The 27104-nt window shown below is 38.6% G+C and overlaps 1 protein-coding gene across 1 annotated transcript in view; it reads left to right on the top strand.

The window, feature by feature from the left end:
* The window catches only part of TRPM6 (transient receptor potential cation channel subfamily M member 6), a 199027-nt gene that overhangs the window by 11260 nt on the left and 160663 nt on the right, over positions 1-27104 (top strand). The window contains exon 4 of the mRNA XM_057548608.1: positions 532-620. The gene's annotated coding sequence lies outside the window, so the exon portion shown is untranslated. The remainder of the gene's footprint in view (positions 1-531; positions 621-27104) is intronic.

Raw genomic sequence — 27104 nt, 5'->3', positions numbered from 1 at the left:
CTTTGCCCTCCGCACCCCTGTTGCTGTGCTCTCCTCCATGGCTCCGAAGCTTACCCCCTCTGCCACCCGCAGTCTCCGCCCGTGAAGGGGCTTCCTAGTATGTGGAAACCTTTCCTACTTCACAGCTCCCTCCCCCTGGTGCAGGTCCTGTCCCTATTCTTTTGTCTCTGTTATTTCTTTTTTCTTTTGCCCTACCCAGGTACTTGGGGAGTTTCTTGCCTTTTGGGAGGTCTGACGTCTTCTGCTAGCATTCAGTGGGTGTTCTATAGGAGCAGTTCCACGTGTAGATGTATTTCTGATGTATCTGTGGGGAGGAAGGTGATCTCCGCATCTTAATCTTCCACCATCTTGCCCAGACCCCCGCTGTGTTGGATCTTCGTTTCTGTGCGAGGGCTTTCTCTAGTTGTGGCAAGCGGGGGCCACTCCATCGCAGTGCGCGGGGGTCTCACTATCGCAGCCGAGCACAGGCTATCTAATGCCTCCAAATTATGTACACCTGTTAACTCATTTTTTTCATGCCCCTGTTTCCAGATGAGTTGAAAACTGGCAGTTCAAAAGGACACTGAAGCTTTAGACACAAGCATGGCTGGGAAGAGAAACAAGGCTGAGAGAACACAGAGGTATTGCTAATGTTACTTATAAAACTTTGGAATTTAAAGAAAAAGGATCTAAGTGATGATCTTTCCTTTAAGGGGGTGGTAAGGAAATGAAAAATGAAAATAAAATGTTTTATAATAATAGTTTTAATAAAATGACCACTAACGAAGTTGGTAGAGGTTCTAAGTACATTTTTATTTAAAATAACTAAATGCCAGCTCAGGAGGACGGTGTATTCACAGCACACATGCCCAGGATTGATAAGGTTCCCTCAGCCAATTTCCTGCAGCTGGAGAGCTCAAGCAGATGACGACAACAGGAGTGTTAATCATTTCCCGACCAGGCAATCCTAGTCAGAAGTTCACTAAAAGTGAAATCAGCCCCTTGGGTTTAAAAGCAGCTAAAAAACTTTTTACTCAGTTCACTTTGCAGTTTCTCCCTTTCAGGTTAAGCACATGGAAATTTGTTTGGCAATTCTTTTTACATCACAATTTCCATTAGTTGCTCCCACAAATTGGGGTTTATCTGATTGTGTGGTAGATGGGAACCTCAGGATAAAATTCAATGGCTGAAGGCTGAGTGAAGTTTACCCTGCCTGTGGTTATGAAGAGGGTAAGTGACTGGACCTCTTTGTTGCCCTTGGGTTTATTTTCTCTTATGCTAGATTTTATACACCATGAAATGCAAAAGGCATAATCTTGCATTTATAGTTAACCATTTAGATGTGTTTGGAGGTTGTTTTTAAGCGATCACAGGCCAAAACCAAGAATTTAAAACACAATTAGGCATACATGCCAAACAAAATTGTTTCATTTTCCTCCTAAAAAAAATCATTTCTATTAATTATACAGTTTATTTAGTTAATTGAACTGTTATTGAAATGTCTTTCTGCATTAATGGAATGTTGGGCTGTTCAGTAAATAGACTGGAAACAATTTTTTGTGAACAAAAAGACATAAATAATTTTGAATTTTGGAAATAGCCAAGGTAGGAACTGGATGGAACATCTGGAGGCAGACTTCAAATGTCAAATAATTCTAATAGAAATATATTAGCTGTGTGTTTTTATTTAGCAAGATGATTTTTTTCTTGTTTCTTGAAATCTATTTGAAGTAGTCATAACAGTTTTATGAATTAAACCTATAATGATATTTCAATTATTGTCTTTCTGGAAAAGGAAAATTATATTTGGGTATAATAGAAGTGCTTTCATTAGAAGAGTACTGACTCTGTTCTTGCCCAGTTCAATTGTGGTGACCTTTTATTTCAAGAAAAATACAGAATTTCTCTTTTTTGAGGCCTAAAATAGTCCTGGGCACATAGAAGACTTTGTGGAATTAGCTACTGATTATTTATTTTTAAGTCTGCACTTACATTAATGGATTTTAGAAGATATCTTCTAGTCACTTGTGTAAAACTTTATTCAGTACTCAATATGTCAATGATGAATTAAAAAGGAAATAGAAAAGGGTCTTTATCTGGAAGGAATTTAATTCACCTCTTTCCCACTATGAACCAAACCTTTCCATTTTGGAGAACTGTAATTAATACTTTTCTTCTGAGTGTTTGAAAAATTATAGAAAATGCCACCTGTTTTTTACAATAACATTGCTCATCATTGTGAAAACCTGGAAAGAACTAAATGTTAATGAACAGAACAGCGGTTAAAGACAATGGCATACTACATAACCTGTAAAAAAGAATGAGGTGAATCTATATTTATTAACATGAAGGCAGTCCAAATAATATTTCTAAGTTATTTTTTTAAAAAAGCAAGTTTCAAAAAAAAATAGTGAGTTAGTAGGACTAAGTTTCCACAAACTTTTGTGCAGTTCTTAATGATGGCATACTACTATAATCCCTCCTCCTAGGCTGAGCATCGTATACAATAGGCACTCAGTACATTTATTGAACGAATGATTGGTGATTGACTCTGGCATGTAATCTCTGTGTGTATGGCTGGTAAATGGGGTTCTGAGGGAGATGAGAGGAGACTGTATCAGTTTGGGATTCTTTTGGTTGCCAGTGATAGAATACCTGACTAAAATTGGCAGAAGCAGAAGCGGAAGCAAAGGGGATTTATTGGCTCATATAGCAGTTTAATGGTGCACCTGGCTTGAGAAATAGCTAGACACTGTGGCACAAAGTGATACCTCTCTCTTTGTCTGTTTGTCTCTCTTTCTCTTATTCTGTTCTCAGACAGGCTTTCTCTTTGAGGTTATAAAATAGCTGCCAGAATCTCCAAGAACCATATTCTTTCAGATTCCAATGCAGCAGAAAAAAAGTGAGTGTCTTTCAGCAATCCTAGAAAACTAAACCATGACAGTTGCTCAGAGTGGACCAACAGTAACTGAAACCAGGATGTTAGTGTATTGGTTTCATGAGCTTCTAGGGGCCAGGAATAAAGCCTCAAGTAGGCCAAGCGAACTGAGAGTGGGGAGAGGAGGATCCCCAAATAAAAATCAAGGTTGTTGCTACAAGAAAGGGGAATGGATGCCTGTTGATTAAACAATAAATGTCAAATGCATGGTAAGAGAATTACTTCATTCTCTTTTTTCCTCTCTCCTTAACATAAATATATCCACATATGAGTAAGTAATCGCTGGGAGAACTCAATCAACTCTAACTCTATAAGGATGTGCGTACAGGTACTAACTGTTAAAGAGAAGGCAGTTGGAAAGATGGAAGAAGAGAGCTTCTGAATTGATTGAACCCAGAGTCCTATCTGGAGCAGTGACTCTCAAATTTGCTCTATACTGAAATTCTCTGTGGGTAATTCTGATGCTCAGGCCACTCTTTATAACACTTGTATCAGAATACCTAGTGTTGGGACTCGAGCATCAGTACTTTTAGGCTCCCAGGTGTATTGTGTTATATGCAATTTGGAGACCCAGTGGTCAAGAGAGATATCAGGGAGGATTTAGAATAGTTTTAAAGGTACCTGAAACTGTACCTTGGATATAGTAGATCCTCCATAAATATCTGATGACTTGATTTAAAAGAGGAAAAGAACATAACTGGGCAAAGATGTTGGGGGGGGCATATTTGTGAACTGTCTACTCTGTGTAAGCATCGTGTTCAGTTCTCAATATACATTTCACACTTGATCTTCATAGTCAGGATTAAAAAAAAAAAACCCCAAACTCCATTTACCGTGAGGAAATAAAGGTTCAATAATGCTAAAGTAACTTGGCAAAAGGTCAATCAATAAATAAAGCGGTTCTTTTGAGCTCCAAATTATATACTCTTTCGCATTACCACAATTACAGGTGTCAGACATGAGTTTAAGGGGGAACTCAGCTGTTGGGTGTAGCAAGTCAATTTACCTGACTAAAGAACAGAGTATGGACTAGGCATGAAGGCGGTCCTGAAAAATTGACAGAAGTGGCATCATCTACAGCAGCAGTCCCCAGCCTTTTTGACACCAGGGACCGGATTCATGGAAGACAATTTTTCCACAGATGGGGGTGGGGGGGGGATGGTTCAGGCAGCAATGCGAGTGATGGGGAGCGATGGGGAGTGGCAGATGAAGCTTCACTTGCTTGCTCGCTCACCTGCCACTCACCTCCTGCTGTGCGGCCCCGCTCCTAACAGGCCGTGGTCCCATACCAGTGCACAGCCCCGGGGTTGGGGACCCCTGACCTACAGCACAGGGTGGCAAACAAGGGCCTGTGTGCCAAATCTAGACCACCACCTGTTTTTATAAATAATACTTTATTGGAACCAGCCACATTCATTTGTTTACATATTGCCTATGGCTGCTTTTGCACAACCATGGCAGAGCTGAGTAGTTGTGACGGACGCTATATGGCTTATAAAGCATAAAATATTTACTAGCTAGCACTTTACAGAAAAAGTTTGCCGACCTTTGACCTAGAGTTTACGTGTTTATGTGATAAGCAGTTCTGAGAAGGGATGAGATTGCCATTATCAATCCAAGACTGATGATAATGCTTGAGGCTGTATGAGTAGGATTCTCCAAGCATCTTCGCATTCATTCATTCAGTAAACATTTACTGAGCATCTACAAAGTGTGGGACACTCTGAGCGCAGTTGAAATGCAGTGCAGTACATTCTACAGTGAAAAATAGGATTCCAAAATATGATAGCTTCTCTCTCTGCTTCTAGGCTACATGAGGGCAGGGTTTGGTTCTGTTTTTGCTCATCACTGTGGGTTCAGCCTAGAAGGCAGTAGGGGGTCACTAAATATTTGATGAATAAACTAATGATCAATTAACATGGTAGAGGCAAGCATAGGATGCCAGGGAAACACACCTAACCCAAACTCTGATGGAATGAGGTCAAGTTATGAAGCTGAAGAAGTGGAAGAAGTGAAGGAAAAAAGGCAGCAAGTCGGGGAGGGAGGGGAGCAATGAAGGGGTTGTAGTAGTTCACTGGACCGATCTTGGACAAGGTCTATCATTGTGGGACTGGACAGAAAGAGAACTATGATCCCGAGCAGTATTTGGTGAAAGATTTCATGTGATAATATAACACAGAAAAATCTATTCAGTTTCCAAATCAAAAAACCTCCAGAAGCTTCCTGCTACCTACAGTATAAAATCAAGATTACTAGGTTAGACCTTCAAGTCCTCTGTAATTTGTTCTCTGCTGGCTTAATCTTTTTTTTTTCTTTTTTATAAATTTATTTATTTATTCATTTATTTATTTTCGGCTGTGTTGGGTCTTCGGTGCTGTGCGCAGGCTTTCTCTAGTTGCGGCGAGCCGGGGCTACTCTTTGTTGTGGTGCGCGGGCTTCTCATTGCAGTGGCTTCTCTTGTTGCGGAGCACAGGCTCTAGGCACCCAGGCTTCAGTAGTTGTGGCACGTGGGCTCAGTAGTTGTGGCTTGCGGGCTCAGTAGTTGTGGCACACGGGCTTAGTTGCTCCACAGCATGTGGGATCTTCCCTGACCAGGGATCGAATCCATGCCCCCTGCAGTGGAAGCTTGGAGTCTTAACCACTGGAGTGCCGGGGAAGTCCTGCACCTTGACACTTTCGACAGATTTTTCCCATCTACTCCAATCCTCACTGATCTCTTCTCTGGATCCCATCACATGTTAGCATTCACCTCTCATTTTTAGACACTAAATCAGTACTGCCTTGGACTGTTTTGAGCTGTTTCATGGGTTAATGCTTTACATCCACCATTAGAATAAACGTTCCGGAAAAAAGGATCATAAGACATTTCCTGAATATCCTCTTAGTGCCCAACAATACTTCATGTACACTTAATATTTGAGTAGACACTTAAATACTTATTGAGTAAATAAATGAATGAGTCAGATGAATAAAAAGTTATGAGGTTAGAAATGCTGCTAAAAAAGGAAGTCAAAGAATGGAAAATAATTAGAGGAGATGCTAATAGGACAAGGAAAATAAATAGTACTTTGTGATTTGAGGTATACTCAAGAGGTACAGGTTTTGAGAGACAATATTTAAGTTTACTTTAAAACATTATGGAAATTCAGATGTGGAGAAATGAGTTGATATACTTCTTAGTTTAAGGAAATTTATCATCATTGATAAGATCTTGCTCTTTTTTTTAAAAAAAATCTATTTATTGTGTTCCTCTTTATCTCCTTTCCTATTGTCATTACTGTCACAGCAGCCATTCTAATTCGGTTAATGTGTGTTCTCTTTTTGTATCAGTTTTTGTAAAATGTGTATTTTTTTTTGTTTTTTAGCATGTGTTTAAAACATTTATATATGCTGTAATGCGTTATGGATCTCAATTTGGGTTCTTACCTTTTTCACTAAGCGTTAAGGTTTTAAAGATCTCTGCATATTGCTATAGATCTGTTGTTTCTAATTGCGACATAAGACGTCATGATGTGAATTCATCACATTTCACCTAGTTACATCTCCAGTGATGGAAACCAATAGCACAATCTCATATTGTTTCTTCATACATCTAGTCTGAGAGTTTATTTGGGATGTATCTCCTGGAATGGCATTGCTGGATCACAGGATATACATCTATTTAATTTGACTAAGAAGTACCAGATTTCACTGCAGAATGGTGGCATTAGTTTATGCACACATTCCCTCTCCCCCACCCGCCCCCCCATAAAGTCTCTTTCACTTAAAAAAAAAGTCTGCCTGTAAGAACCTTTCCAGGGGACTTAACAGGTGGCGCAGTGGTTAAGAATCCACCTGCCAATGCAAGGGACACGGGTTTGAGCCCTGGTCAGGGAACTAAGATCCCACATGCCAGGGAGCAACTAAGCCCATGAGCCACAACTACTGAGCCCGCATGCCACAAGTACTGAAGCCCACGTGCCTAGAGCCCGTGGTCTGCAACAAGAGAAGCCACTGCAATGGGAAGCCCACACACTGCAACAAAGAGTAGCCCCTGCTCGCCGCAGCTAGAGAAAGCCCGTGTGCAGCAACAAAGACCCAACACAGCCAAAAATAAATAAATAAAATAAAAAAACAAAACAAAACATTTCCAGGCTCTGTGTCAGGGTTTCTATAAACTACAACCCTATCAGCACTTAGTATTACCCAGTTTTCTAATTTTTGCTAGACTAACAGGGTTAAAATTGATATTTCATTGTTGTTCTAATAGGTGTTCGATTATTTACTAATGAGTTTCAAAATCTTCATGTTTATTTCACTTTCTTCTATAAACTGCCTGATTGTAAATATATTTTCTGTTTTTTACTAAGGGAATTCTTGTCTTCTGCTTGTTAATTTATTTTTTTAAACTTTTTCAGAATTTTTAAAATATAGTAGTTATTTTTAAAATTTATTTTTATTTATTTATTTTCGTCTGCGTCAGGTCTTAGTTGTGGCACGAGGGCTCTTCGTTGCGGGGCGCAGGCTTCTCTCTAGTTGTGGTACGGGCTCCAGAGAGCGTGGGCTCTGTAGTTTGTGGCACGCGGGCTCTCTAGTTGAGGCGCACAAGCTCAGTAGTTTGGCATGTGGGCTTAGTTGCCCCATGGTATGTGGGATCTTAGTTCTCTGACCAGGGATTGAACCTGCATTGCCTGCATTGGAAGCCGGATTCTTTACCACTGGACCACCAGGGAAGTCCCTGCTTGTTAATTTATAATTAAATGTTTATTAAATCATTTTCAAACCAAGAAACTTAGCTCAAGTTGTAACATTGAATTACTTTGTGCCAAATGCCTCTTACTTTATTATTATTAAACATTATTTCTGATTTTGAGAGGATAGCAGTGTCTGTATATTTTTTTGCCCCTCCTAAACCCTCACATATAAAATATATGGCAAAACAAAAAACCCATGAACAAAATTTACAACAGAACTAAATAGACTTCAGTTTCTAGTCCAGCATGTAAGGAGATTAGAAGTTTTCTCTCCCAATGCCACAACAAGAAAAAAGCTGAACAAACTGAAACCCAACAACTCTTCTTTGAAGAAATGTTGATAGAAACTTCTAAAACTGAAATGCAAAGAGAAAAAGAGAATGAAAAAGACAGAGCAGATATTCAATTCTGTGGGACAATTAGAAAATGTGTAACATACATGCAGTGGGAATACCAGAAGGAGAAGAAAGGGAGGAGCACAGAAATATTTGAAGAAATAATGACTAGGAATTTCCCAAAATTAATGATAAACACCAAACCACAGATCCAGAAGCTCAGAGAACACCAAGAAGAATAAATACCAAACTAAGTGACAACTCTAGGAACCCCCAAGTACAACCAGGTAGAGAGAAATCATCAACAACCAGACTGTGTATGTTTTTATCATCTATGTGGGAGATAGCAGACAGAAGCAATGGGGTGGCAGATGGACTGAGAACAGGATAAACTCAAAGGAACCAACAGGTAATCACTGAAAAGTGCGGTGGGCACTTTCAGAGCATCAGCTGACGCTACTCAGTGTCACTACTCGGACACTACTACCAGTGAATGAGGGCAGGTGGCCTTGTGATAAAGCATAAAGGACTACTGAGTCCACCCCTATCAACTCTTGAAATGGACCCTCTAGGGTTTCTTCCCAGAAGAGCTCAAACAGGGGAAAACCTGCTGGGAGTGAAAACAAAATTGAGCAAGAGGGGAAAACAGAGGAAGAGGAAAGAGAAGGTCCAGATACAAGTGGGAGTTGGAGTAGAGCCAGGAAACCTCAGAAAGTGAGACACCACATTTCTGCACACTACATGGAAACCTATAAAAGAGGGAGCTCTGTGAAGACAAAAACAAAACCAAAAAAACCCCGAAAAACCCCAACTATCCTGAACTTCCTCTCCTTCTAAAATCTCAGGAGACTTAATTTTACATAAAATGAGTAACAGAAAAGTATTCAAGTATTCAAGTCTCACACAAAATTACTATATGCAAAAAAAGAGAATAAGGATCAGAATAATATCCTTATAGAAAATGAAAGCATTTAATCAGAAAAACATGATTAGAATAATGTAATCATGTAAACATGATTAAAAATAATGTAATGATTTAAAAACTATAACTATCTCAAAACAAATTAATAGACAATGGGGAAATGATAAAAGACATGAATGAGCAATATGAAACAGAAATAGAAAAATTCAGAAATCAGGTGACAGAACTCAAGAAAGAATTAGAAAAAAAAAAAATTTTAATGACTAAACTAGAAGAGGCAGAAGAGTAAATAAACACAGCAAATAATGCCTTAATAAAAATGGAATAATAATGGGAATTTTTAAAAAATAGAAAAAGGAGAAGAAAAAGGGGGAAAAGTATTTGAGAAAATCCCATAAGTATTGAAGATAGGCAAAGATGTTTCAACATGTGGGCCATAGGAGTCCCTGAAGAAGAAAACTTAAGAGAACAGAGCAAATAGTAAAAGGTATAATTTTTCTAAGATTTCCTGAAATAAATATATTTGAAATAAGTATTGAAAGAGTACATTGAATATCTGAGAACACTGACTTAGAATAACTATGACCAAGTCATATTCTGGTAAAATTGCTGAAGTTCAAAGAACAGGGGCTTCCCTGGTGGCACAGTGGTTAAGAATCCGCCTGCCAATGCAGGGGACACGGGTTCAAGCCCTGGTCCAGGAAGATCCCACATGCCATGGAGCAACTAAGCCCATGCGCCACAACTACTGAGCCTGTACTCTAGAGCCCGCAAGCCACAACTACTGAGCCCGCATGCCACAACTACTGAAGCCCGTGTGCCTAGAGCCCATGCTCTGCAACAAGAGAAGCCACCACAATGAGAAGCCCATGCACCACAAGGAAGAGTAGCCCCCGATCGCCGTGACTACAGAAAGCCCATGTGCGGAAACGAAGACCCAATGCAGCCAAAGATAAATAAATAAATAAATATTTTTTAAAAATTAAAAAAATAAAGAAAAAATTTTGTCATCTAGGAAAAAAAATAGCATGTGATGTATAAGAGAAAGAAAATCATATTATCATCAGACATTTTGACCACAATAATCTATTCTGAAGGAACTTAAGTAACACATTTTAGATATTCAGTGAAAGAAAATGTGAACTGAGGCTTTTATATCCAACAAAATTGACCATCAAGTATGAAGCGCATAAACTGTTAGCAACATGCAAGGATTTAGAGAATATTATTTTCCTGAGCTTTCCCTGAGTAATCTACTAAAGAACAACTTACCAACCAAAATGATATGAAAGACCCTATCATATCATTGTACTGGTGGTAGGCATCAAATATACTGTATGGTTAGTTCTAGAACTAACATTATGTGAATATTAAAAAGGTTTAATCATTAAAAATGATTACCTGATCATAGAATGTAGACATGGTACAAGTATTTAAAAAGGAGAAAAGTATGGTAGCATATGCAGAAGTTTTTCAAATGGTTTTCAGAAATCATAATGATTGGTTATAGTATTGGAGTTGTTTTCTGAGACTGTTGTGTGCTTATGTGGAATAAAGCAAATGACTAATTAATGGATATTTAATTTTGTTGGCTCTGTCTTTGAGGACTAAGATTCTTCATGTAGTTGAAAAGAATCAGATTTAATATAAAAGAAGTTAAATAAAAATCTTTAATCCTGAATATGAATTGGAAATTTAAGTATGAACTCACAAGATAAATATTTTATCTCATTACTGAAAAGATCTAGAAATAATGACCAACCAAGCACCCGTGGCACCCAGTCTGTGGTCTTTCTCAAGACCATTCTGAATAAAATAAACCAGGACTTCTTGGAGAAATGGCTAATTTTTTTTTTTAACCCATACTTTTTCTTTTTCTTTTTTTGGCTGTGCCCCGGGGCATGTTGCATCTTAGTTCCCCAACCATGGGTCAAACCCATGCCCCCTGCACTGGAAGCGTGGGATCTTAACCACTGGACCACCAGGAAGTTAGAGCAAGCAATGTATAAGAAAACCCTGGAAAATCTTCACATATTAGAGAGAAAGAGAACTATTAAAGACTACTAGGATTATCTCAAATAACTCAGGAGACAATTCGAAGAGGCCTCCACTGGGAAGATGGGACAAATTGACTTTCAGTAACAATAAGAATTGCAGTGGATTGTAAATCATTTATGTATTGCTGTGTAAAAAGTTGCCCCAAAGCTTTGATTAAAGCCAGACATGTTTATCATATTGCGCAGTTTCAGAGAGTCAGGACTCCAAGATCAGCTTAACTGGTGACTCTGTCTCAGGGTCCTTAAAGAGATTGCAGTCAGGATGTTCAATGGGAATATGTTTATTTGAATCTGGGCGTGGAAGATCCACTTTGAAACTCATTCACATGGCTCTTGACGGGAGGCTTACAGGGCTACTTACAACATGGCTTCCCCCAGAGTGAGTGTAGGGAGACAGAGCAGTCCAGTGAGTGATCACCAAAAATAAAAGCTGCAGACTTTTGTAACGTAATCTCAGAAGTGACACACCATTACTTCTGCTGTACAGGCTTACCTTGTTTTATTGTGCTTTGCTTTATTGTACTTCGCAGATAATGCTTTTATTTTACAAATTGAAGGTTTGTGACAACCCTGCCTTGAGCAAGTCTGTTGGCACAATTTTTCCAACAGCATTTGCTCACTGTGTGGCTCTGTGTAAAACTTTGGTAATTCTTGCACTATTTCAAACTTTTTCATTGTCATTATATTTGTTATGGTGATCTGCAATCAGTGATCTTTGATGTTACTATTATAATTGTTTTGGGGCACCATGAACTCCGCCCATATAAGACTTCGAACATAATCGATAAATGTGTGTGTTCTGACTGTTCCACCAACTGGCTGTTCCCCCTTCTCTTTCCCTCTTCTTGGGCCTTCCTATTCCGAGATACAACAATACTGAAATTAGACCAATAATGGCCCTACAGTGGCATCTAAGTGTTCAAGTGAAAGTAGGGGTCACATATCTCTCTCGCTTTATTTAAAAAAATGTTTTTTTTGGTGTGATTAATTTATTATTATTTTATATATTTTCTTTGAGATGTTAGTATTACATATTTATTAATTTTTAATACAATTATTTGAATCTACTATATTGAACAGAGTTTTATTTTCAGTACCATTCTTTTTATTTAATGAATTGCCATTTTCTAAAATTTGTTTCTGCTTAAATGCACACCTTTGTGAAAACATAGAGGTGGACGAAGCAGATGAGGTCCCTGCTCGTTTGGATAATACATTATAATGAAGAAAGCAAAGAGCAATGAAGCAAATGCTTGTATGACATAAGGTCGACAGGGATAAATCATATAAAGAAAGGGGGTAGATTGTAATGGAATATGCAGGATTTTATAGAGTATGGTCCAGGAGGGGGTTCATTGCCACGTTGGTTGAGGAAGAGAAGCAGAACGAGAGTGTGCCCATTGGATTTGTCAAAAAAGAGATCAAAGCCCAAACCAAAAGAAATCAAAAGTGAGAAAAGGGCTAGGTTCACCCACTACTGTGACATACAAAAAAAGTGAATCAAATAAACATGGAATAGGAACAGGAATAGCCATTAGACCAGGGGCCTGAGGTGGGGGACATCATGAAACAAGTAGGGCAGCCAGTGTGTGGTCCCCTAAGTCTGAGATCACTTCAGCACCCAGGCTACTGCCTTTCTCTCTGCAACCTCCTCTGTTGATGGGGTCTTCACTCATATTGCATTTCCCTCATTAGCATTCACTGGCCTTTTTTTTTTTTTTAACATCTTTATTGGAGTATAATTGCTTTACAATGGTGTGTTAGTTTCTGCTTTATAACAAAGTGAATCAGCTATACATACACATACATCTCCATATCTCCTGCCTCTTGCATCTCCCTCCCACCCTCCCTATCCCACCCCTCTAGGTGGACACAAAGCACCGAGCTGACCTCCCTGTGCTATGCGGCTGCTTCCCACTAGCTATCTATTTTACATTTGGTAGTGTATATATGTCCATGCCACTCTCTCACTTCATCCCAGCTTACCCTTCCCGCTCCCGGTGTCCTCAAGTCCATCGTCGACATCTGTGTCTTTATACATGTCCTGCCCCCAGGTTCTTCAGAACCTTTTTTTTTTTTTTTTTTTTTTTTAGATTCCATATATATGTGTTAGCATACGGTATTTGTTTTTCTCATTCTGACTTACTTCACTCTGTATGACAGACTCTAGGTCCATCCACCTCACTACAAATAACTCAATTTCGTTTCTTTTTATGGCTGAGTAATATTCCATTTTATATATGTGTCACATCTTCTTTATCCATTCATCTGTCAATGGACACTTAGTTGCTTCCATGTCCTGGCTATTGTAAATAGAGCTGCAGTGAACATTGTGGTACATGACTCTTTTTGAATTATGGTTTTCTCTGGGTATATGCCCACTAGTGGGATTGCTGGGTTGCATGGTAGTTCTATTTTTAGTTTTTAAAGGAACCTCCATACTGTTCTCCATAGTGGCTGTATCAATTTACATTCCCACCAACAGTGCAAGAGGGTTCCCTTTTCTCCATACCCTCTCCAGGATTTATTGTTTGTAGATTTTTTGATGATGGCCATTCTGACCGGTGTGAGATGATATCTCATTGTAGTTTTGACTTGCATTTCTCTAATGATTAATGATGTTGACCACTCTTTAATGTGTTTGTTGGCAATCTGTATATCTTCTTTGGAGAAATGTCTATTTAGGTCTTCTGCCCATTATAGGATTGGGTTGTTTGCTTTTGTGATATTGAGCTGCATGGGCTGCTTGTAAATTTTGGAGATTAATCCTCTGTCCGTTGATTCATTTGTAAATATTTTCTCCCATTCTGAGGGTTGTCTTTTCACCTTGTTTATGTTTTCCTTTGCTGTGCAAAAGCTTTTAAGTTTCATTAGGTCCCTTTTGTTTTTATTACCATTTCTCTAGGAGGTGGGTCAAAAAGGATCTTGCTGTGATGTATGTCATAGAGTGTTCTGCCTGTGTTTTCCTCTAAGAGTATTATGGTGTCTGGTTATTTAGGTCTTAAATCCATTTTGAGTTCATTTTTGTGTATGGTGTTAGGAAGTGTTCTAATTTCATTCTTTTACATGTAGCTGTCCAGTTTTCCCAGCAGCACTTATTGAAGAGGCTGTCTTTTCTCCATTGTATATTCTTGCCTCCTTTATCAAAAATAAGGTGACCATATGTGCATGGGTTTATCTCTGGGCTTTCTATCCTGTTCCACTGATCTATATTTCTCTTTTTGTGCCAGTACCATACTGTCTTGATTACTGTAGCTTTGTAGTGTAGTCTGAAGTTAGGGAGTCTGATTCCTCCAGCTCCGTTTCTTTCCTTCAAGACTGCATTGGCTATTCGGGGTCTTTTGTTTTTCCATACAAATTGTGAAATTTTTTGTTCTAGTTCTGTGAAAAATGCCATTGGTAGTTTGATAGGGATTGCATTGAATCTGTAGATTGCTTTGGGTAGTATAGTCATTTTCACAGTGTTGATTCTTCCAGTCCAAGAACATGGTATATCTCTCCATCTGTTTGTATCACCTTTAATTTCTTGCATCCGTGTCTTATAGTTTTCTGCATACAGGTCTTTTGTCTCCTTAGGTAGGTTTATTCCTAGGTATTTTATTCTTTTTGTTGCAATGGTAAATGGGAGTGTTTCTTTAATTTCTCTTTCAGATGTTTCATCATTAGTGTACAGGAATGCAAGAGATTTCTGTGCATTAATTTTGTATCCTGCTATTTTACCAAATTCATTGATTAGCTCTAGTAGTTTTCTGGTAGAGTCTTTAGGATTCTCGAGTATCATGTCATCTGCAAACAGTGACAGCTTTACTTCTTCTTTTCCGATTTGGATTCCTTTTATTTCTTTGTCTTCTCTGATTGCTGTGGCTAAAACTTCCAAAACTATCTTGAATAATAGTGGTGAGATTGGACAACCTTGTCTTGTTCCTGATCTTAGTGGAAATGGTTTCAGTTTTTCACCATTGAGAACGATGTTGGCTGTGGGTTTGTCATATATGGCCTTTATTATGTTGAGGAAAGTTCCCTCTATGCCTACTTTCTGCAGGGCTTTTATCATAAATGGGTGTTGAATTTTGTAGAAAGCTTTTTCTGCATCTATTGAGATGATCATATGGTTTTTCTCCTTCAATTTGTTAATATGGTTTATCACATTGATTGATTTGTGTATGTTGAAGAATCCTTGCATTCATGGGCTAAACCCCACTTGATCATGGTGTATGATCCTTTTAATGTGTTGTTGGATTCTGTGTGCTAGGATTTTGTTGAGGATTTTTGCATCTATGTTCATCAGTGATATTGGCCTGTAGTTTTCTGTCTTTGTGACATCTTTGTCTGGTTTTGGTATCAGGGTGATGGTGGCCTCGTAGAATGAGTTTGGGAGTGTTCTTCCCTCTGATATATTTTGGAAGAGTTTGAGAAGGATAGGTATTAGCTCTTCTCTAAATGTGTGAAAAAAGTCGCTTGTGAAGCCATCTGGGCCTGGGCTTTTGTTTGTTGGAAGATTTTTAATCACAGTCTCAATTTCAGTGCTTGTGATTAGTCTGTTTATATTTTCAGTTTCTTCCTGGTTCAGTCTTGGAAGGTAGTGCTTCTCTAAGAATTTGTCCATTTCTTCCAGGTTGTCCATTGTATTGGCATATAGTTGCTTGTAGTAATCTCTCATGATCCTTTGTATATCTGCAGTGTCCGTTGTTACTTCTCCTTTTTCGTTTCTAATTCTATTGATTTGAGTCCTCTTCCTCTTTTTCTTGATGAGTCTGGCTAATGGTTTATCAATTTTGTTTATCTTCTCACAGAACCAGCTTTTAGTTTTATTGATCTTTGCTATCATTTCCTTCCTTTTTCATTTATTTCTGATGTGATCTTTATGATTCCTTTCCTTCTGCTAACTTTGGGGTTTTTTTTGTTCTTCTTTCTCTAATTTCTTTAGGTGTAAGGTTAGGTTGTTTATTTGAGATGTTTCTTGTTTCTTGAGGTAGGCTTGTATTGCTATAAACTTCCCTCTTAGACTGCTTTTGCTGCATCCCATAGGTTTTGGGTTGTCGTGTTTTCATTGTCATTTGTTTCTAGGTATTTTTTGATTTCCTCTTTGATTTCTTCAGTGATCTCTTCGTTATTTGCTAGTGTATTGTTTAGCCTCCATGTGTTTGTATTTTTTACAGATTTTTTCCTGTAATTGATATCTAGTCTCATAGCATTGTGTTTGGAAAAGATACTTGATACGATTTTAATTTTCTTAAATTTACTAAGGCTTGATTTGTGACCCAAGATATGATACATCCTGGAGAATGTTCTATGAGCACTTGAGAAAAATGTGTATTCTGTTGTTTTTGGGTGGAATGTCCTATAAATATCAATTAAGTCCATCTTGTTTAATGTATCATTTAAAGCTTGTGTTTCCTTATTTATTTTCATTTTGGATGATCTGTCCATTGGTGAAAGTGGGGTGTAAAAGTCCCCTACTATGATTGTGTTACTGTCGATTTCCCCTTTTATGGCTGTTAGAATTTGCCTGTGTATTGAGGTGCTCCTACGTTGGGTGCATAAATATCTACAATTGTTATATCTTCTTCTTTGATTGACCCCTTGATCATTATGTAGTGTCCTTCTTTGTCTCTTGTAGTAGTCTTTATTTTAAAGTCTGTTTTGTCTGGTATGAGAATTGCTACTCCAGCTTTCTTTTGATTTCCATTTGCATGGAATATATTTTTCCATCCCCTCACTTTCAGTCTGTATGTGTCCCTAGGTCTGAAGTGGGTCTCTTGTAGACAGCATCTATATGGGTCTTGTTTTTGTATCCATTCAGCCAGTCTGTGTCTTTTGGTGGGAGCATTTAATCCATTTACATTTAAGGTAGTTATTGCTATGTATGTTCCTATTACCATTTTCTTAATTGTTTTGGGTTTGTTATTGTAGGTCTTTTCTTTCTCTTGTGTTTCGTGCCTAGAGAAGTTCCTTTAGCATTTGTTGTAAAGCTGGTTTGGTGGTGCTGAATTCTCTTAGCTCTTGCTTATCTGTAAATGTTTTAATTTCTCCATCAAATCTGAATGAGATCCTTGCTGGGTAGAGTAATCTTGGTTGTAGGTTTTTCCCTTTCATCACTTTAAATATGTCCTGCCACTCCCTTCTGGCTTGCAGAGTTTCTGCTGAAAGATCAGCTGTTAACCGTATGGGGATTCCTTCGTATGTTATTTGTTGTTTTTCCCTTGCTGCTTTTAATATTTTTTCTTTGTATTTAATTTTTGATAGTTTGATTAATATGTGTCTTGGCGTGTTTCTCCTTGGATTTATCCTGCATGGGACTCTCTGCACTTCCTGGTCTTGATTAACTATTTCCTTTCCCATATTAGGGAAGTTTTCAACTATAATCTCTTCAAATATTTTCTCAGTCCCTTTCTTTTTCTCTTCCTCTTCTGGGACTCCTATAATTTGAATCTTGGTGCATTTAATGTTGTCCCTGAGATCTCTGAGACTGTCCTCATTTCTTTTCATTCTTTTTTCTTTATTCGGCTCTGCAGTAGTTATTTCCACTATTTTATCTTCCGGGTCACTTATCCATTCTTCTGCCTCAGTTATTCTGCTATTGACTCCTTCTAGAGAATTTTTAATTTCATTTATTGTGTTGTTAATCATTGTTTGTTTGCTCTTTGGTTCTTCTAGGTCCTTCTTAAACTTTTCTTGTATTTTCTCCATTCTGTTTCCAAGATTTTGGATCCTCTTTACTATCATTACTCTGAATTCTTTTTCCGGTAGACTGCCTATTTCCTCTTCATTTGTTTGGCTTGGTGGGTTGTTACCTTGCTCCTTCATCCGCTGTGTTTTTCTCTGTCTTCTCATTTTGCTTAACTTACTGTGTTTGGGGTCACCTTTTTGCAGGCTGTAGGTTCGTAGTTCCCATTGTTTTTGGTGTCTGCCCCCAGTGGCTAAGGTTGGTCAGTGGTTTGTGTAGGGTTCCTGGTGGAGGGCACTAGTGCCTGTGTTCTGGTGGATGAGGCTGAATCTTGTGTTTCTGGTGGGCAAGACCACGTCCAGTGGTGTGTTTTGGGGTGTCTGTGACCTTATTATGCTTTTAGGCAGCGTCTCTGCTAATGGGTGGGGTTGTGTTCCTGTCTTGCTAGTTGTTTGGCATAGGGTGTCCAGCACTATAGCTTGCTGGTCGTTGAGTGGAGCTGGGGCTTAGCATTGAGATGGAGATCACTGGGAGCGCTTTCACCGTTTGATATTACATGGAGGTGGGAGGTCTCTGGTGGACCAATCTCCTGACCTCGGCTCTCCCATGTTAGAGGCACAGGCCTGACACCCAGCTGGAGCACCAAGACCCTGTCAGCCACACGGCTCAGAAGAAAAAGGAGAAAAAAAGAAAGAAGGAAAGAAAAAAATAAAGTAAAATAAAGTTATTAAAATAAAAAAATACAAATAAATTATTAAAAATAAAAAATAAAAAATTAATAAAAAGAAAAATAAAAAAGAAAGAACGAAAGAAGAGAGCAACAAAACCAAAAAACAAATCCACCAATGATAACAAGTGCTAAAAACTATACTAAAAAAAAAAAAAAAATGGACAGACAGAACCCTAGGACAAATGGTAAAAGCAAAGCTATACAGACAAAAACACACAAAGAAGCATACACATACACACTCACAGAAAGAGAAAAAGAAAAATATATATCTATATCTATATAAAAAAAAGAGAGCAACCAAGTCAATAAATTTACTAATGATAATAAACTCCAAATACTAAACTAAGATAAACATAAAACCGGAAACGAATTAGATGCAGAAAGCTAACCCGAAGTCTACAGTTGCTCCCAACGTGCACTGCCTCAATTTTGGGATGATTCATTGTCTATTCAGGTATTTCAGAGATGCAGGGTACATCAGGTTGATTGTGGAGATTTAATCCACTGCTCCTGCAGTTGCTGGGAGAAATTTCTCTTTCTCTTCTTTGTTTGCACAGCTCCTGGGGTTCAGCTTTGGATCTGGCCCCGCCTCTGCGTGTTGGTCGCCTGAGGGCATCTGTTCTTTGCCCAGACAGGACGGGGTTAAAGGAGCAGCTGATTAGGGGGCTCTGGCTCACTCAGGCTGGGGGGAGGGAGGGGTACGGAATGTGGGGCGAGCCTGCGGTGGCAGAGTCTGGTGTGACGTTGCAACAGCCTGAGGCGTGCCATGTGTTCTCCTGGGGAAGTCGTCCCTGGATCACGGGACCCTGGCGGTGGCGGGCTGCACAGGCTCCCGGGAGAGGCAATGTGGAGAGTGACCTGTGCTTGCACACAGGCTTCTTGGTGGCAGCAGCAGCAGCCTTAGCGTCTCATACCCATCTCTAGTATCTGCGCTGATAGCCACGGCTCGTGCCTGTCTCTGGAGCTCTTTTAGGCTGTGCTCTGATCCCCCATCTCCTCGTGCACCCTGAAACAATGGTGTTTTGCCTCTTAGGCAGGTCCAGAGTTTTCCCCAGACTCCCTACCGGCTAGCTGTGGCGCACTAGCCCCCTTCAGACTGTGTTCACGCAGCCAACCCCAGTCCTCTCCCTGGGATCTGACCCCCGAAGCCTGAGCCTCAGCTCCCAGCCCCCACTCGCCCCAGCTGGTGAGCAGACAAGCCTCTTGGGCTGTCTCTCAGTGCTGGTCGGCACTGATCCTTTGTGCGGGAATCTCTCTGCTTTGCCCTCTGCACCCCTGTTGCTGCGCTTTCCTCCGTGGCTCCGAAGCTTCCCCCATGCCACCCCCTGTCTCCTCCAGTGAAGGGGCTTCCTAGTGTGTGGAAACTTCACAGCTCCCTCCCAGAGGTGCAGGTCCTGTCCCTATTCTTTTGTCTCTGTTTGTTCTTTTTTCTTTTGCCCTACCCAGGTATGTGGGGAGTTTCTTGCCTTTTGGGAGGTCTGAGGTCTTCTGCCAGCATTCAGTAGGTGTTCTGTAGGAGCTGTTCCACATGTAGATGTATTTCTGACGTATTTGTGGGGAGGAAGGTGATCTTCACGTCTTACTCTTTTGCCATCTTGAAGGTCTCTCCTCTCACTGGCCTATTAAAAAAATTTTTAACATATGGCTACCAAGAGGGTAAGGGGAGGTGGGATGAATTGGGAGATTGGGATTGACATATTTACACTTTTGATACTATGTATAAAATAGATAACTAATGAGAATCTCCTGTATAGCACAGGGAACTCTACTCAATGCTCTCTCTCACTTTAAATCCAAAGCCAGAAATGATTAAGCTTAGTGAAGAAGGTATGTCAAAAGACATAGGCAGAAAGCTAGGCCTCTTGCGCTAAACAGTTAACCAAGTTGTGAATGCAAAGGAAAAGTTCTTAAAGGAAATTAAAAGTGCTACTCCAGTGAACACACAAATGTTAAGAAAGTGAAACAGCCTTATTACTGATATGGAGAAAGTTTGAGTGATCAGGTTAGAAGAGCAAACCAGCCACAAAATTCCCTTAATTCAAAGCAAGGCCCTAACTCTCTTCAATTCTAGGAAGGCTGAGAGAGATGAGGAAACTGCAGAAGAAAAGTCTGAAGCTAGCAGAGGCTGCTTCATGAGGTTTAAGGAAAGAAGCCACCTCCATAACATAAAAGTACAAGATGAAGCAGCAAGGTGATGCAGAAGCTGCAGCAAGTTATCCAGAAGATTTAGTTAACATAATTAATGAAGGTAGCTACACTAAACAAGAGATTTTCAGTGTAGACAAAACAGACTTATATTGGAAGAAGATGCCATCTAGGACTTTTAAAACTAGAGAGGAGAAATCAATGCCTGGCTTAAGTCTTCAAAGGACAGGGTGACTCTCTTGTTTGGGGCTTATGTAGCTGGTGACTTTAAGTTGAATATTTTAAAGCCACTGTGGAGACCTATTGCTCAGAAAGGAAAGATTCATTTCAAAATGTTACTGCCCATTGACAATGTACCTGGTCACCGAAGAGCTCTGATGGAGATGTACAATGAGATTAATGTTGTTTTCATGCCTGTTAACACAACATTCATACTGCAGCCCATGGATCAAGGAGTCATTTTGACTTTCAAGTCTTATTATTGAAGAAATATACTTCATGAGGCTATAGCTCCCATAGATAGTGATTCCTCTGATGGAGGGCAAAGTAAATTGAAAATCTCTGGAAAAGATTCACCATTCTAGATGCCATTAAGAACATTTGTGATTCATGGGAAGAGGTCAAAATATCAACATTAACAGGAATTTGGAAGAAGTGATTCTGACCCTCACGGGTGATTTTGAGGGGTTCAGGACTTCATTGGAGGCAGTAACTGTAGGTGTGGTGGAAATAGCAAGAGACCTAGAATTAGAAGTGGAGCCTGAAGATGTGACTGAATTGCTGCAATCTCATGATAAAACTTTAAAGAATGAGTTGCATCTTATGGATGAGCAAATAAATTGGTTTCTTGAGATGGAATCTACTCCTGGTGAAGGTGCTGTGAAGATTGTTGAAATGACAACAAAGGATTTAGAATATTACATAAACTTAGTTGATAAAACAGCAACAGGGTTTGAGAGGACTGACTTCAATTTTGAAAGAAGTTCTACCGTGGTAAAATGCTATCAAAGATCAATGCATGCTACAGAGAAATTGTTCATGAAAGGAAGAGTCAATCAACACAGCAACATTCATTGTTGTCTTATTTTAAGAAATGGGTTGGGTTGACCAAATCTACCCCAATCTTCAGCAACCAACACCCTGATTAGTCAGCAGTCATCAACATCGAGGCAAGACCCTCCACCAGCAAAAGATTAGGGTTCGCTAAAGCCTTAAATAATGGTTAGAAATTTTTAGCAATAAAGTATTTTAAAAGTAAGATGTACATTTTTTTAGACAATGCCATTGCACACTTAATAGACTGCAGTATAGTGTAAATATAACTTATAGGTACTGGGAAACCAAAAAACTCCTGTGACTCACTTCATTGCAATATTCTCATTATTGTGGTGGTCTGGAACCCGACCTGCAATATCTCTGAGGTATGCCTGTAATTTATTGGTTACACAGACCGACCCTTGTCCAATGTGGGAGGGCACCATATAAAGGTGTGAATACCAGAAGGCAGGGATCACTGGGGGCCATCCTGGACTCTGGCTCCCACAATCTGAAACCCATTAGATATGCTTAAGTCCATGAGTTCACAGTAGAAAAAATTTAGAAAACTACACCTTACAAGAGACATAAAAGACCAATTTAAAAAAAAAAAAAAAACGGGCAAGACTAACTATAGCAGCTAGGGATGCACACTTGATTGATAAAATTATAAAGAAGTGCAAGGGAAGTTACCAAAGCAGGATAGTGGAAGTAAATGATTACTCTAAAAGCCAAGATAGTAGTTACTTTGGAAAGGGTGGGGACAGTCTGTGATAGAGATGAGGCACATGGAGAGGCTTCTGGGTGGCTGGCAAAGTTTTATTTCTTGACCTGGTGTCAAGGTAAATGAAAGTGTTTACCTTTTAATAATTTACTGACACATGAATTTGTTTCATGTGGTTTTTCTTTACCTGTGTTTTATTTTACAATAAAAAGATAAAAACAACATCTCTAAAGATAATACATCCATGTGGTAAAATACTCAAAACTGGAAAATTTTATATAGTGAAAAATCAATCTTCCCAACTCATCTTCTAGTAATTTTCTTCCCTAGGAGTAGCCGTTGTCACCTGCTTCTTGTGTATCTATCCAGAGAGATCTCATGCACATAAAATCACACACATACACGTATGTATGTGTGTATGTATATATATATGTATGTATATATAAATATAAATGTGTATAAAATTTCCTCTCATTTAAAAGTATAAGTGGTAGAATTAGAATACCATGCACAACAGGGAGTTATATTCAATATCCTACCTATAGTGGAATATAATCTGAAAAAAAAATAACTGAATCACTTTGCTGTACACCTGAAACTAACACAATGTTGTAAATCAATTATACTTCAATTAAAAACGATTTTTTCTCTTTACATTGCCATATTTTCTAAATATCCAAAATTGTGTGGCTTTTACTTTGATAATTATAAAAAGTTATTAAAATACAAAATAAACTTAAAAAAAAAGAATACCATGCACATATTCTGATCTTTGTTTATTTCACTAAATATTTTATTTTGTGGATAATATATCTACTATCACATAGTGCCCTTAAACAACATGGGGGTTAGGTGTGCTGATTCCCCTCACAGTCGAAAATCACATATAACTTTTTTTTTTTTTTTTTTTTTAAGGATTTTCTTATTTATTTATTTATTTATTTATTTATTTTTGGCTGTGTTGGGTCTTCGGTTCGTGCGAGGGCTTTCTCCAGTTGCGGCAAGCGGGGGCCACTCTTCATCGCGGTGCGGGGACCGCTCTTCATCGCGGTGCGCGGGCCTTTCTCTATCGCGGCCCCTCCCGTCGCGGGGCACAGGCTCCAGACGCGCAGGCTCAGCAATTGTGGCTCACGGGCCCAGCTGCTCCGTGGCATGTGGGATCTTCCCAGACCAGGGCTCGAACCCGTGTCCCCTGCATTAGCAGGCAGATTCTCAACCACTGCGCCACCAGGGAAGCCCCACATATAACTTTTGACTCCTCAAAAACCTGACTGGAAGCCTTACCAATAACATTAACACTCGGTTAAGACATATTTTGTATAAGTATTATATACTGTTTTCTTACAATAAAGTAAGCTAGATTAAAAAATGTTATTAAGAAAATCATAGGAGGAGAAAATACATTTACAGTACTATACTTAAGTTTATGTCCTCTGTTTACAAGGTGAGTTACTTGTCAGTACCTACATTAATATTGTATGTAATACAAAACACTGTAGATGTTATACATGTTACTAACACTAGACATCAAAAATGAAAAGATAATGTGAAAAAGAAATTCATATTTTTTAACAGATAAAACGATTCATGCTTTGATAACAAAGAAGCAGCAATGTGTTTGCTTTAATGGTAGCTTTGTGTAATCAATAAGATTGCTTCATGGTAGAGTAGCCTATACACTAATGAATAAATCATTATAATATTTTTGTGGCATGTAGTATTACAGTCTTATTTATAACACAGTATTGGAAACATTATTACATTTTTTAAAAAAACACTTACCTGTGGTAACAGGCTGATATGCAATTTCTCCAAGTACAGGAGAGAGAGGCATCCTGTATAGTAACGTAATTCTTTGAAAGCTTATAAAACAGTAAGAAAACTAACACATTATTAATTTTGTATTAAATATCACTCACCTTATGCCTATGTAGGAATAGACTAGTATCTACATAATTTTTACTCATTCATGACATGCCTTTTTCTTAATTTTTTCAATATTTTAGGCCACGCATTTCATCTGCACATTTTTTCAAATTGTCAAAAATATTTTTTAAAATTCTATTGTATTTATTGAAAAATATCTGCGTATAAGTGAACCCCCACTGTTCAAACCCATATTGTTCAATGGTCAACTGTATAAAGTCATTTCCTATTTCTAGGCGACAACCCATATATTTTAGCCTGTAAATAGCAGTTTAAATCAGAAGGTAACTTTTCTAAGAATATTCTCTATTAAGTCAGCAGATATGTTTCTAGTTTCTCAATGTGGAGATACCGTTCATATTGATTTTGAAGGTACACATTTTTCATAAAGTTTAAAATTTACCTGTTTGTTTTTTTCACCCAACTTTTCAGCTTAAACAAACCTGTTCACCCTTTTATTCAGACAAGATTACCTAGGGAAGGGTGGATTCTGGAGTTAGCAAAGTGCTTCTTCAGCATTTCCTTCAATGAACTCACAGAGATTTTATGGCAAGTGTTAAAACAACGCACTTGTGACTAACCTTTGTGCTTCTCAGCTGATAACTGCCTGTTTATGGTGATAACCAAGATTAAAGGAGACAGAGGTACAGGCTTCTACAGCCTTTAAACTCTAATCTTGGACTAGTAAATGTTTCCTGGGCACCAAACTATATTGTTTAAAAAAAAAAAAACTTGGTCAAGTGTTTTAACTATTTTTTCCCCTTTATTTCTTGCTTTTTCAGTGGTTTAAGTAGTATTTATTGAGTATCTACCATACAGTTAGCAGTGGGGTGCCCTGGGGGTATCAAGGAAGGAAGTACAAAGAAAGAGCTTACAGTCTTGTGGGGATTCACAGTATATATACATATGAACCAGCTAGTGAACAAGATGTATTATATATATTATATCTTATGTGTTTATCTCAATGTATGTAAACATATGTAAACATATGCAGTACAACGTAAATATACACGTATGCTAAGTGGTGTGGCACAGATAGTTAGAAAGTATGAAAATTACGTGAAGGGACAATAAGCCAAAACAGTTGGAAGGTAATGTGAATCCAATTGTCAGGCAAGACTCTGTGCTGCAACAAGCTCTGGAGCTAAGTTTTTCTTTTGAAATAATTATAGACGCACAGGAAGTAGCAAAAATAGTACAAAAAGGTCCCATGTACCATTCCCCCAGGTTCCCCCAATAGTAACGTCTTATATAACTTGAGTACAATACCCACACTGGCATACCGACATTGAAACAACCTACAGCTCTTTTCCAGATTTCACCAGTTTTACATGCACACACTTCCATGGAGCTGAGTTTTGATAAATGAGTTCAATAGACAAGAGGAATGAGAAAAAAACTAGAGATAAACAAAGCCTCACAGGACAGTTACTTTGAAGAACTGCCCTCTTTCTTGTTCTTCCAACTCTTAGGCATCGCCTATGCAAATTAACCACACTGCTTTTCCTCACTGGAGGTTGGCTTGTTACCTCCTCTTCACAAATGTTACCCAAGCACTTACTCCTGTTCTCTCTCTCTCTTTTTTTTTAATTGAAGTATAGTTGATTTACAATGTTGTGTTAATTACTGCTGAACAACAAAATGATTCAGTTATACATATATATATACATGCTCTTTTTAAAAAATATTCTTTTCCATTATGGTTTATCATAGGATATTGAATATTGTTCTATGTGCTATGCTGTAGGACCGTGTTGTTTATGCATTCTGTATATAAAAGCTTAAGTCTGCTACCCCCAACCTCCCACTCCATCCCTCCACCAACCCTCTCCCCACTGGCAACCACCAGTCTGTTCTCTATGTCTGTGATTCTGTTTCTGTTTCATAGATAGGTTCATTTGTGTTATATTTTAGAGTCTACATATAAGTGATATCATATGGTTTGTCTTTCTCTTTCTGACTTACCTCACTTAGTATGATAATCCCTGGTTACATCCATGTTGCTGCAAATGGCATTATTTCGCTCTTTTTATGGCTGAGTAGTATTCCATTGTGTATATGTACCACATCTTCTTTATCCATTCATCTGTCACTCCTGTTCTCTTATTCCAGTGATCCAAACATAGGCAGTCTCCCTCCTAGAAACCATTTGTTTTCTGTGAGCTAGTTTGTAAATAAGTAGTTGGAACCCAGAACAGATTTTCTCATGGAAACAGAGGTACATAGATTATGGGTTCCCTGGCCCATCTCTGGGCCACGTAACTCAAAATGTAACTAATCTCTTTACAGAACAATACTGATCATTGCTGTACATGGTGGTAGTGGTTGGGTTTCTGAGAGTTAGGGAGGAGGATTCTCTACTATGTCAGATGGGCTCCTATCTTAATAGGAGTTCTATTGCTACAAACTCCCACTGCATACAATGGGTAATATTAAAGGAAAAGTCCCTTTTTTATACTTTTAATTACACAAAATAAAATCTTTCCTAATTCAAGTATTCACCCACTTAACTATCAGTTCTGTAAGAGATGACAGAGGAAGTGCAGACAAGGGAACTGTTAGGAGAACTAGGCAGAGAAATACTGAAAAGAGAGCTCCTTAAAGGAAATACACCAGAATAATACAGTGATTGTCTCTGAGAGGTGGAATTACCAGTGATTCATTCTTCATATTTTCTCTTTTTCTCTCTCTCTCTCCCTCTCCCTCATCCTCACTCTCTCTGTTTCTTTTGTATCTTTCTGAATTTTCCAAATTCTCTACAACTGGGATGCATTGCTTTTATAACCACAAAAATTAGAGTGCTCTGGAATGAAAGAGGTGCATGCAGGTTTTGGAAGCAGTTCCCAATATGGTTGGCAGGAGAGGGGGTAGAATATGGAGCAATGTGCTCCACAAGGTAGAAGCAAGGTGGTT

The sequence above is a fragment of the Balaenoptera acutorostrata genome, chromosome 6 (assembly GCF_949987535.1).
Source record: "Balaenoptera acutorostrata chromosome 6, mBalAcu1.1, whole genome shotgun sequence".
Lineage (NCBI taxonomy): Eukaryota > Metazoa > Chordata > Mammalia > Artiodactyla > Balaenopteridae > Balaenoptera > Balaenoptera acutorostrata.
Note: the sequence above shows the minus strand (reverse complement) of the source record. Positions and strands in the feature narration are given on the sequence as shown.